This window comes from Pinus tabuliformis, chromosome 9, assembly GCF_031772625.1.
Source record: "Pinus tabuliformis cultivar Carrire ecotype Pingquan chromosome 9, CPIR1, whole genome shotgun sequence".
Lineage (NCBI taxonomy): Eukaryota > Viridiplantae > Streptophyta > Pinopsida > Pinales > Pinaceae > Pinus > Pinus tabuliformis.
The window spans coordinates 1,705,771,340-1,705,784,988 of record NC_142307.1 but is presented as its reverse complement, the minus strand read 5'-3'; the positions used below and the strand labels follow the sequence as shown (position 1 = coordinate 1,705,784,988).

General features: G+C 40.8%; 1 protein-coding gene and 1 pseudogene across 5 annotated transcripts in view; both read left to right on the top strand.

Moving 5' to 3' along the window:
* The window catches only part of LOC149155464 (zinc finger (C3HC4-type RING finger) family protein), a 276,009-nt gene that overhangs the window by 120,788 nt on the left and 141,572 nt on the right, over positions 1-13,649 (top strand). The gene's annotated exons all lie outside the window — the stretch shown is intronic.
* On the top strand, positions 812-2,258 carry LOC149155465 (SURP and G-patch domain-containing protein 1-like protein; annotated as a pseudogene).

The window sequence follows — 13,649 nt, the reverse complement described above, 5'->3', positions numbered from 1 at the left end:
TATAACTTTGAACACTTTGACCTTTTAATTGACGTAGTGTTTGCCAACTCATCATTGCTTGTTGCATATAAGCCAAAGGATAAAATTGCTTTTTAATAGCAGAAACAAATTCATTCCAAGTTGAAATGATTTTACCATGCTTTTGGAGATCTGCTTGTGTCTTGCCTTCCCACCATACAAGTGCGGTTCCTCCAAGTCGAAGGCTAGCAAGCTGGATCTTCTTCCTTTCTGAAACAACTTTCTGCACCCTGCAATACACTTCAATTTGTCTTATCCAATTATCAATCTTTTCAGCGTTAAGTTCTCCATCATAAATTGGCAAATCAAATTTTACATCTAATTTGATCAAAGAGGATTTCTTCTTTTTCTTCTTAGAAGGACTAGATTTATGAGAAGAAGAGGATGATGATGATGATGATGGTGATGATGGAGGAGATGGTGGAGGAAGCATTCCTCCCTTTCCCTTATCTTCTTGATCTTTGTTATGAATATAATTCATAACAATTAGATAAATAAAATAAAATATAAATATTAGATAATTAAATATTATTTAGGGTAAATAGTCATTAAATTAAGTGAAAAGGCATGTCTAAAAGACATGCCCATTCATGAAAGGTCACCTGCTGAGGTATAAAAGCAGGGTCCTCATTGTAATCTTATATCATCTTATACATTTTATATATATTAATAAATTATTATATTAAGTACCTGTGTGTATTTTTATATTAAAGTCTATAAGCTATCAGTTTTCGTGCTTCGGCATAAGTTTTTATGCTACAGTGGTATTAGAGCCATGACACTCTATATAATCATGCGGGCCTTTGAACGTAGTTCTCCGCACAATGTGCCATTACGTTCACATCTTGATTACGTTGAACAACTTACTATTCAAGAAGCATTTCAGCGTTTAGAAAAATCATGTGCAGAAGTTAAAGTATGTATAAAGGAAATCAATAATAAGGAAGATGATAGTGAAAGTGAAGGAACAGAACAAGGTGAAGTAGGAGAAGAAGATGTTGACCAGAATAGTGATAATCAAAATGAAGATGTAATAAATGATATATTTGATGAAGATAAAGATGATGATCCAAATGAAGTTGAAGATGGAAAAAGGGGCTTGGAAAGACAATCAATGAGATTAAAGTTGGAGGCATCAAATACCGCTAAGGATTCACAAGATGCCCACCAAAATGCACCATCTCCATCCAATGATCTAGAAGTAAAGAAAGTTGCTGACAAGTTAGCATGTTTTGTGGCAACTTGGCAAGGAATGGGAGACATTTTGAAAATATTACGAGGCAAAAAAAAATCCTAGTGATACACCTTTTAGGTTCTTGTTCGATGTACATTGTCCTGACTAGAAAGATTTTGAATATCGTGTTTCTGAAGAAGAAAGAGCACTTGCACAGACGAGGGATTCTTAGAATACTGGGACTGCCAGTACAAGCAATACAACATCACGACAAGGTAGAAATTTGCAAAAAGGTGCTCCTCAACAGCGAACAAATTATCAAACTCCAGCATCTGCACTCTATGATGCTGGTGGTGTAGATTCAAGATGGTCAAATCAATCAACTCATGTAGCTTGTTCCTCTGGTGACCGCACCACTGAGCCACCACCCACAACAGCAGATCCAGTAGCCATGATGGAATACTATGTGAAGAAAGCTGCAGCAGAAGAGCTAAGGAAACCACCTAAGCAGACCAAAGATGAAATGCCCCCTCCAGCTTCCCTATCGGGTCCACCAAAGAAAGGTCACCACATGGGTGACTACATTCCTCTTGACGAGCTAGAAAAAATTCTAGCATCTTGCAATGATGCTACTGCCCAAAAAGCTTACAGGGAAGCAATAGAGAAGGCAAAAATTCAGTCAGATAATGTTGGGCATAAGCTATTGTCAAAGATGGTTACTGAAGGTCGGAATCCGAGCGACGAGGACGAACACTTGGAAGAAGGGGAAGAAAATCCGGAGCTGCCAGTGGATGACAAGGAGCAGAGACGAAGACAAAAAATCAGAGACCAATCCCGCTCCTTTTTCTCCAACGTCCGCCGCAAATACAATGGCAATACTTTTCAGAATTGGTCTGCAGAGATCCGGAAGCCCACTGAAATCTGCGAGGGCACCATCATGCTGAAATCATACCAAACAGACGTGGAGGCCGTGGTGGTGGCCTCCGTGGTGTCTCGTCTCTTCGAAATAGTCGCGCAACCAATTCGTGACCTGAAAAATAACTCTGATTCTATCAGACACCCATGATTACCAAAAGTAATACTCAACAAGCCCGTCGGGTGCTACGATTACCTCCTCAATCGCGAACTCGCAAAAGGCAACCCAGTTCTTGACTGCCAAAGCAACCACATCATTAGAAAGTTCGTGCAGCCCTGCCACGAACACTTCATGGAATTGGTCAGAGCTGTGAAAAACAAGACAGGTCGTGCAAATCCTATTCAAAACCCTGCTCAGATAAAGAGAAAGGAAATTCGAGCAATGTCCGTAGCATACGTAGAGTATTATGAACATGGGTAGCCAAAGATGGGGGGGTTTGAATGATCTTCGAATGGGCACTGCAGACAAATCGCTGAATTGCGAAACCTGTGGGTCGGGTTTTCACACCTGGACCCAGTGGCGGATCTGACTGCAAGCACAGGAACGGGCTTAGCAGCGTCTGAGGTCAGATCCCCGTCAGCAACCGTGGCCTGTGTCCCCTGGATCTGTGGCATGGAGAAACCGTGCTCCACGATGTGGATCATGGTTGTCGTTGTTCAGATTAGCGGTCGATCGAAGATCCCCTTTTCACAAACCCGGTCAAGTCTCCACTCATACAACGTGACTGTTGGTCATACACTCGTCCCTTTGTTAATAAGGTTTTTAAAATATATATATAGTCGCTCTGCTACATTAAACGCATTCCAGCCATTTTGCTATGACCAGTACGTCCTTCCACTCGCCATTTTTGCACACAGATCATGTTAGCGTTGGGTTTTTCAAAGGACGTGTCTTCTGCCCGAGAATCAATTCGGAAATGATGATTTGGTCAGGGCTTGATATGTTATAAAGAAAAAAATTATAATCACATTTATATAATATATATATAAAACTTATCTATATATATATATAATATAAATTATAATTAAAAAAATTCCAAGGTAATATTATTGATGAGCTACATTATGAAACGATGCCTAGATTATATGCCAAAAAGATAACCACCACAAAGACAATTGCCAGCAATATAGCTTTGAGGACAAAGCTTCTGAAGGGAGAGGCTATGTTATGAATATAATTTATAACAATTAGATAAATAAAATAAAATATAAATATTAAATAATTAAATATTATTTAGGGTAAATTGTCATTGAATTAAGTGAAAGGGCATGTCTAAAATACATGCCCATTCACGAAAGGTCACCTGCTGAGGTATAAAAGCAGGGTCCTCATTGTAATCTTATATCATCTTATACATTTTATATATATTAATAAATTATTATATTAAGTACCTGTGTGTATTTTTATATTAAAGTCTACAAGCTATCAATTTTCGTGCTTCAGCATAAGTTTTTATGCTACAATATTTAGGTGATGAAGTGCCTTCATCTTTGTTCTTCTTAAACTCGCGATACATCTCTTCCACCATTGCACGTATCGTCATGAAACTATCCAAGAATTGAGATTCTGACCCAAGTGGAGTTTCATCTGCCATCCTTCTTTGTGAAAAGACCCTTCCAATCTCTGGATTTGCCTCAACAAGTTCACCTTCACCTCGTCCGAGCCTCAACCTAGTAAGCATTCAAATCTTCACACAAACTTGTCAAACCTTAAAAACCTTGCTGCTCTGATACCACTTGATCCATTAATGAAAAAGGTATTATAGACTTTATGTGAAGTTGCTTATGTTACTTAGTGCAACAGATCGAAAAGATTGCAAATAACATAAACACATAAACAAGTTGAAAACACATTCAAACACATCAACACAGCAAAATTTAATAAAGGAGTTCACCAGACTTCCTGGCTACGTCTCCTGGTCCTTTAGCTTCCAGTGCTGACTTCTTTATTTTGTTTTCAAATTGCTGTTACAGGTATGAGCTTGAAAACACAGACTCAAATGAGAAAATGGACCTCACCACTGCATTCAGCTCGAAATTACAGTCAAACGAGTATAAACTTGACCATATTTGGTCACTGTGACCTCTAGACCCCCTGGAATGGTCCAAAACCGCCTTTGTCCCAGCAAAACCACTCTCTGTTTTGAAAAAACCACCTTGGCCTGCATAAAACCACCTCGGTCTACACGTTGGTGGTATGGCGGGTTCAGCACCTGCAACAGTTTAAATAAAATTTTGTTCGACTTTGTATCAAGGCCGAACATGTGACATGTTGGTTAACTGAGGTATGTTAAAGCGTTGCATGTTTTGGTGGGTCGAGGGTTTGAAACCCCCACCTGACCATTCCGCCATTGGTTACGTTATACATCGTATATGGTTGGTTGATATGATATATGGTATATCCGTTGGTTTAAACATTAATCAGATGGTATTAATATACCATGTATAACTGTGACTTGTGGTGAATGTGGGATATTGCATATGTTTCAAATGATAAATCAAAGGTCCGGCGGTCGTGGGGTTGACCCCGACCGTCCGGCGTTTTTCTGGTGATCCAAAATGGATCCTAAAAACCCTCTAAGTCTTCAAAATCAAAAAACTATCGCAAAAGGATGGACTTTCACAAAATGGCGGAAAACATTATCGGGAGCGAAAAACATGAAGAAACAGTGGAAAATAGGCCTATTGAAGGTCAAAGGAACGACGCACAGGAGCCATTGGATCTGGCCGATCAACGGTCCAGATCCGATCAACATATTGCAATCGGCGGAGGCTATTGAAGGCTACCATATGAAATATGCGATAGCGATCAGCGCGGGTCAACAAGGACCATCGATCAAGCGCGCAGATCGACGGCCCAGGTTAACTCGCAATATTGCAATTGGCAGATTACAAAGGAGCGCTTACAAACGGCCCGGGGTCTATGCAATATGCGATTGCGATCAATCGCATCGCAATATCACGTCGGAGTAATACAACGGAGCGGGGCCGATATAAATATGACTCGCGATAGTCGGACTCGATGGGGTTATAGATGATATTTAACATATTTTGAGATTCGGAAAACAACATTTTTTTGTGTATTTCACATTTTCGCCAAATAAACGAAATACAAAGGGAATGCGCCCGATGCGATGAATCCGGACCCGAAAGGGTTTATAAATGCAAATGTATATTATTTGAAGTCCGCCATAAAGCCATTCGACGGTATTTTCAGTGTTTTAATGTATTTTTACAAATACAAAGGAAATGCGAATTGGGCGATATAACGGACCCAAAAGGGTTTTATACGCAGCGAGATGTGTTTTGAGTTCCGAAACGAGTGGGATTTCGGGCGGGCTGTAGGCGGTAAGTGGTATTGGCCGGGCTTCGCTCGAGCCCATACACTGGCCGCCACGTGGCTAGGCGTTAGAGAGAGAAAACCACCCTTTTCGGGCGGGTAATCTCTGTGCGCGTTAGCCACCCGAAATCAATAACAGCTGTAGGATCATGATCACTTGCGATAGTGCCCGAAGACGGATCCGAAAGGATTATAAGGCGGAATTAATAATATTTTAGGTCCGAGAAAAGGCACTTAGACGGATTTTTACAGTGTTTTAGTGTATTTCTCTGTGTAAACAGAGAATGATTATTCTGAGGATTTCAAAGGCGCTGATGGTCCTTCCGTTACAGAATAGGTGGCTACCATCCCTGAAGGTATTTAGCAATGATTGCTAACGCTGAGAGGGGGATTTGAGCGGATAGAGGCTGGGAGCTAGAGAGCCCAGAAGAGGAAACACACAGACAACGCCGATTGGCTTAAAAGCCACAGAAGACAGAAGACAGAGACAAGCAGTGCTGAGATAGAGAGAAAACAGAGCCAGAGAAGGAGAGAAAGAGTTTGTGTACTCAGAGAGGCTTGAGGGATTCAAGAAAACTCCTGTTTTTTTGTATATGTTGTGTTGAGACTCAAATTGAGCTCACATTTTGTAAAACTCTGCTCTTGAAGACATAATAGAGAGGTCACCACTGAAGGCTGGACCAGGAGACGTAGCCCAAGAGTTTTGGGTGAACTCCATATTAAATTTGCTGCGTTATGTGTGTTTGTCTATTATGTTTCTTTAATTGCTTCCTTGTCTATGTTATTCGCAATCTTATCGATCCATTGCACCAAGTAATATAGGCAAATCCATGCACGAGTCTGTAATACCTTAAAATTAATCTAAGATCTTCATTTTCAAATCAAGTAGTATTAGAGCTTTAGGTTTGCTAAGGTTAGACAAGCTTGTGCTGGATTGTTGAATGCTAACTAGGTCAAAGCTCAAATTAGGAGGAGAACTGGTTGAGGCTAATCCAGAAATTGGAAGAGTCTATCCTGGGAGGAAAATGGCAGAACAAGTCCCATTGGAATCAAAATCTCAATTCATGGACAGTTTCATGACCATGAGAGCCATGGTAGAAGAGATGTATCGAGAATTCAAGAAGGGTCGAGGTGAAAGCACTTCGACACCCAAACAAGATAAAGGAGCAGAGGAACCTTCTCTAGATGCCCCAGAGGGCAAAGGGAAAGCGGAAAATCTTTCTCCATCATCTCCTCCACCATCACCTCCATCATCCTCATCTCCTAGCCCTGAAATTAAAAAGAAGAAAACATCTTTGATTAAATTAGATGTAAAGTTTGATTTGCCAATCTATGATGGAGAATTAAATGCAGAAAAGCTAGATAACTGGATTAGACAGATTGATGTATATTGTAGGGTGCAGAACATCGATTTAGAAAGGAAAAAGATTCAGCTGGCTAGCCTTCGCCTTGGAGGAACTGCCCTAGTGTGGTGGGAAGGCAGGACACAAGCTGATTTGAAGAAGCATGGTAAAATTCTTTCTACCTAGAATGAATTTGTTTCTACCATTAAAAAACAATTCTATCCACTAGCTTATATGCAGCAAGCAATGATGAGTTGGCAAACTCTTCGCTAATTAAAGGGCCAAAGTGTACAAATCTATACCAAGAATTTAGAAAAAGAGCTTTAACTCTAGGCATTTCTTTAGACTCACCTGAAACTTTTCTAAAGTATATAGGTGGTCTGCATAGCTATTTGAGGCACACCATTCTCATGTTTAACCCCACTAGCCTAGATGATGTATCAGTTCAGGCTACACATCTAGAGGCTAGAGGCAAGAATGTGAACCCAGAGATTGGGGGATCATCAAAACCCTCTGTAGGCAAGAACAAGGAAAAGAAGAAGTAGAAATGGAAGGAGAGGAAGACAAACACTATACAGAAAGACAAACCTTCATGCACTCACTGCAAGAAGGATGGACACGATGATGAACACTGCTGGTCTTTGCATCCGGAGCTGAAACCCAAAAAGTTCGGTGGTAAGAAGAAGAAGGCTGCTGCTGCTATTCAGAAAGATTTGGGGTCAGACTCAGCTGATGAAACAACAGTCACAGCTACAGGTATAAAAGGTAAAATTTTTGAAGCATTTACAAGTAATTCAAGTAATTCTGCTCAATCTATTGATAATGAAGATAATGAGAGGAAAAGACATGAGCTTTTTCATATTAGAGTTATTTCCAAGCACCAAAAGATTGATACTTTATTTGATAGTGGTTCACAAGTAAACTTGATTTCTGAAACAATTGTAAAGAAGTTGGGCTTACTAACAACACCTCACAAGAAACCATATCCATTAGGTTGGGTATGTGATAAAGCAAAGCTACAAGTGACTAGACAATGTAAACTTAGGTTTGCTATTGGGTCAACATTTGTAGATGAGGTTGAGTTAGATATAGTTCCCTTGGATATATGTGGTATAGTCCTTACTTGTATGATAGAAAAGCCATTTTTTATAGAGCTGAAAATAAGTATCAACTCACTAAAGATGGAACAAAATACATTGTAAGAGCTCATAAACTCAAAAATAACTACACTCCCATAAACTCAGGGCAAATGAAAAGAATTGTAAATTCATTCAAACAATTTTTACTAATGGTTGTAATGGAAAAGAACCCTGATAAAACCAATGTATTTGAACGCTGTGATGCTAAATAGAAATCTGATTTAGAAAAAGTTGTTTCAGAATATGATATCCTATTTCAAAAACCTAAAGGTTTGCCACCCAAAAGGGAAATAGTACATGATATTCATTTGCAGCAAGATGCTCCATTGCATAACATCAGAATGTACAGGTTATCCGCTTTAGAGAATGCAGAGATCAAGAAGCAGGTACAAGAGCTGCTCGATAAAGGGTTCATAAGACCAAGCACATCACCATGCGGATCTCCAATCGTGTTGGTGAGAAAGATGGTTCGTGGAGGATGTGCATTGACTACAAAGCACTGAATAAAATAATGATCAAGAATCGTTATCCTCTTCCTCTCATTGATGATCTATTAGATTAGCTGAAAGAAGCAGTTTACTTTTCCAAGTTAGACTTGCATAGTGGTTACCATCAGGTCAGAGTTGCAGAACAAGATGCATGGAAGACTGCTTTCAAAGCAAAGCAAGGGCTGTATGAATGGTTGGTTATGCCTTTTGGCTTAACTAATGCTCCTGCCACTTTCATGAGAGTTATGAATGATGTACTCTGACCTTTTATTGATGATTTTGTAATTGTATATTTAGATGACATTCTTGTTTCGAGTAAAACATGGGAAGAACATTTGAAGCATGTAAAGCAGACTTTAGAAGTTTTGAAAAGAGAAAATCTCTACATGAAGTTATCAAAATGTGAATTTGGCAAAACATCTTTAAATTATTTGGGTCATATTATAGGGGGTGGTGAATTGAAGATAGATCCCTCTAAGGTTGAAGTCATTGTGAACTGGCCTAAATCCAAATCTGCTACAAAAGTTAGGAGCTTCCTAGGAGCAGCACAATATTGGAGAAAGTTTATTTCTAACTTTTCCTTGATTGCAGCTCCCTTACATGCTTTAACAGGATTGAATAAGGTGTTTCAGTGGGGAGGCAAACAGCAGAAAGCCTTCGACACCTTGAAAAAAAAATTTGTACAACACCAGTACTAGCATTGTCAGATCTTCAACGACCATTTGAGATTGAAACAGATGCCAGTGACTATGCGATGGGAGCAATGTTGATGCAACATGGTAAACCCATATGTTATCATTCTGAGACATTTACTTTTGCAGTAGTTAATTATCCCACATATGATAAAGAATTGTATGCATTAGTACAGAGTGAAAAAGTGGAAACATTACCTAATGGGCAAAGAAACAATTATACATACAGATCATCAACCACTTCAATATTTACACTCACAAACTAAATTGCAGCAATCAAGACACTATAGGTGGATGGGTTTTCTACAGCAGTTTCATCTTGTCATCAGCTATAAGAAGGGCATACACAATAAGGTTGCAGATATGTTATCAAGACCAATTATAAATGCATCTACTATACTTTAGCATAACTCAGTATTGCATGAAAGCTACATTGAACAATATGCTCAAGATGTAGATTTTAAAGATGTATATGCAACTTTAAGTCTTGGCAAACAAGTAGAAGAATTGGATTATCATGTTAAGGACTGACTCTTATATCATTTGGGAAAGTTATGCATTCCTCAAACTGAAAGAGTTAACATAATCAGAGAAGCACATCTCTAATATCAGGTCATTTTGGTGTAAATAAAACAGTGGCACAACTGCAAAGGTTTCTTATTGGCCAAGAATGCATGAAACAGTTTCTAGATATATTAAAAGGTGTACCCTGTGTGCTAAAAGCAAGCCCAACAATAGAAAATTAAGCTTGTACACTCCACTTCCAATTCCTTCTTGACCTTGGGAAAATGTTTCCATGGACTTTGTTGGGGGGTTGCCAAAATCTAGGAAAGGTCATGATTATTTATATGTTATTGTGGAAAGGTTCAACAAAATGTGTATTTTAATACCTTGTAACAAGCAGATTATAGCTGAACAAACAATGAAGTTGTTCTTTCAGCATGTATGGGTTCATTTTGGGTTACCCACTTCTATTGTATCTGATCGAGATTCCCGATTTGTTGGGAAGTTTTGGTCAAGTCTATGGGAGTTGATGGACACCAGATTGAAGAAGAGCACAACATTTCATCCACAAATAGATGGCCAAACAGAGGTGGTCAACAGGATAGTGATCTAGTTGCTCAGGGGCTATTGCAGCAAGCATCCCAAGCTTTGGGATGAACATTTGTGTTATGTGCAACATGCTTACAACCATCCCAAGCACTCTTCTACATAGAGATCTCCTTTTGAGACTTGTTTTGGTTTTACACCAAAGTATTCCTTGGATTTTGTTTTTAGTAAAGACATAGCAGTTGATGGACACAATGATGTGGACAAAGCAACCAGGTTCATTGAACAGATCCAAGAAATTCACCAAGCAGTGCAGGAACAGCTGGAAAGAAGCCAGGCCAAGTATAAGGCAAGGCATGACAAGCATCGAATTGAGCATAGCTTCCAAGTTGGTGATCAAGTCTGGCTGTACATCAGCAAAGACAGAATGCAAGGTGAAGGTAAGAAGCTGAAGCCAATAAGGTATGGGCCTTTCAAGATACTTGAGAAAATTGGTGAAAACGCTTTTCGCCTTGATTTGCCAGCTTATATGCATATCTATTCAGTCATTAATGCAGAGAACTTGAGACTATATGAACCTTCATTGATTGAAGATCCCGAAGAGCAAAGTCAGTTGCCTTCTATTGATGATTTGTTGCCTGAATATCTCAATGAGTTGCAGGAAGACACAGTTCTGGACAGGAAGGTGAGAACTACGCGCAGAGGGGATATTGAGTACCTCAGAATTGGACTCAAAGGTTCAAAACCAAGCAGTGCAAGATGGATAGAGATTGGACAAGTGAGGAAGCTGTATCCTCACTTGATTGATGCTTAAAAACCAACTTTTGGTGGTCCAAAAGCTTTTCAGTGGGAAGGCGTGATCCAAAATCGATCTTAAAAACCCTCTAAGTCTTCAAAATCAAAACACTATCGCAAAAGGATGGACTTTCAAAAGATGGCGGAAAGCACTATCAGGAGCGAAAAACATGAAGAACAATGGAAAACTAAAAAACGAACTACTACCCTAAAAAACGAACAGTCGAGGGGTAGATATTAGCATCATGGAGATGCTTGGGTAGGATGAGCTTGGCTCTCACAGATTATTCGCCACTAGGCCTCAGAAGAGGAGGATACAGTCTGCGCAAGATGGGGAGTATGTCATAGTCAGAGTAGTGCAACGTCAGCATGGTGGCACCACTCTGAGTGTTGAAGTTTCTAAGTTTACTTAGTTTAGAAACCCTTCATGCACTTTTTCTGGTTTATTCCTACCTACTTGTCATTTTTCTTTAACAAGTTATTTACAAAGTAAATATTGAAAACAAACACCAGTGCATGCTCAACATATTACAGATCAACTACTAAAAGAAACAAGAACAAACACACCACATGACACCATTATTTTTGGACCAATGTCCTCAGAAAAACCCAATGCGGGAAAACCGGTGCAACTATCTGAGGGTTTTCTTATTAAGCAATATCAGAGTACAATCTGGGTGCCAAAACTGGCCTACCCAATAGAGAATTTCCTTAGCAGCTATACCTCATAGTTTGAGAGAAATCTCCTGTCTGAAACCCCGGAAAATCCTTCCGGCAGCTCCTTAGCACAAAACTGCTTTGCAACCCTAGCGTCTGCCCAATCTGGACTGCGTCAACCTCAAGAGGCCCTGCGTCAGCTTCCTGGACCTCTGCGTCAGACACACTGGTCTCTCTGGTGCTCTTGCGCAACACTTGGTTGCCTCTGCGTGGCTCTGTGTGAGCCCTTGCTGGCTCTGCGTCCCTCTCCTAGGTTGCTGCGCTGCTCTCCCGGCACAATCTCTGCCTTCTCTGTTTCTATATACTCAATGCCCCTTAGCTGCTCTCCTGATCATTGATTCTATCTCTCTTAGCAAACCTCGCTCTAGAGAATAGAATGACTGATCACTCTGGTGCTTTTTCCAAGTGACCCTCAAGCCTCCTCTTATACTTTTCCTGTTGACATCTCAATGGCCGAGATTAAGTCCCTAATTAACGAATAAGATTAGATCTGGATTGACCCATGTCTTTTGGACCATTCTAACACAGATTCATATTAATACACATTAATATTTTGTTTTTCCTAAGTTTAGACTTAGGGACTCCATTAAAAATATTAATTATTTTAATATCTCTTGATCTGTTTAGAATCTGCCCAAACCCTTTCTGGGTATTGGAGATCTCATGTGCCCCAACCTCTCCACCAAATTTCGTGGCTAGAGCACATCCGATGCTACCCCAAATCAACACTCCCTCTTAGCGAGGACTGTGCTCTAGCAATACTCCTCACTAAGTATTACTCTGATCATCTGGCATCGGTACCTGTGCTGATGCTAGGCCTTCCTGCCCAACATCCTCTGCACTGTTGCATCTTGTACTGTTGCCCATGGTTCTGCCACTTCCACTGTTGCATCTGTACGACAACTCTCTCTACATCCGTGCTGTTGCTGGTCCTTCCTTCCAACACTACATCTGCACTGCACTTCCTCTCATCATGTTGCATCGTGCTGCCCACTGCTGCACTGCAACTCAGTTACTGAGAAGTAAGTAACTAATCTCCCAATTGACCTCCCTGTTGGGCTAGAAACACCCTCTGATGTTGAAGCTCCCTCTGTCGCTGACAAGTGCTCCCTCTTTATCCTCTGCACTGGTGCAACAATTCCCTTGCATCTCGCACCGTTGCACACCTCTCTATGTCGTCCTGCACTGGTGCAACACTCCTGTGACTCTCGCATTGCTGCAGCTTGCTAGCCTTGCGCTATCTCAGGACTCCTGCACTGTAGCTCTCTTTGCCGCTCCATCCGCATCCGTCTCTACCCACTCAGCCAATCCTGCTACTCCTCGTCGGGGCTCTCGTAGCAAGGTCTAATCCAAGACGCTGGGTACCTCAAGTATCCTTCCCCTCATCGCCTGTAGTCCACCTGATTATAGCTCGATGTCTCCCCACTTCTGCTCAAGTGGTGCATGTGCACTCGTGGCAAAATCATCGTCTGTCAAAACTTCCTTCTCTGCCCGTGCTGGTGCTGCCTTAGTCTCGAAAGACTCTCCCTTACTCTTCTTCCTTGGGCACTGGGTCGCATAATGACCCATCTCCCCACAGTGGAAGCACTTGATCTTGGAGAGATCTTTCTTCTTCCGCTTCTCCTGCTTTCCCTTAGATGTTAGGGCCACATCCTCCTCCTGCGTGACCTTGATCCCTTTGCTGTTGCTACCTGTCTTAGACTGTTGTCTGATCTCTTCCTGGCGAAGAGCTGCACACATCTCGTCCCAAGGTAGGAGAGTCCCTCTGTCCAGGATACTGTGGACAAACACTTCCCAATCTTCTAAGACAACATTCAGGGCTGTCCTCACCATAAGCTCCTGATCCAGTGTCGCTTCTATAACAGTCAACTGGTCTCGGATCTCATTCAATCCTCCGAGAAATGTGTCAATTGATTGACCCTTCTTCATTTGATACGACCTCATCTGGTTCTCGAGCAACATTCTTCTCTGCACAAAA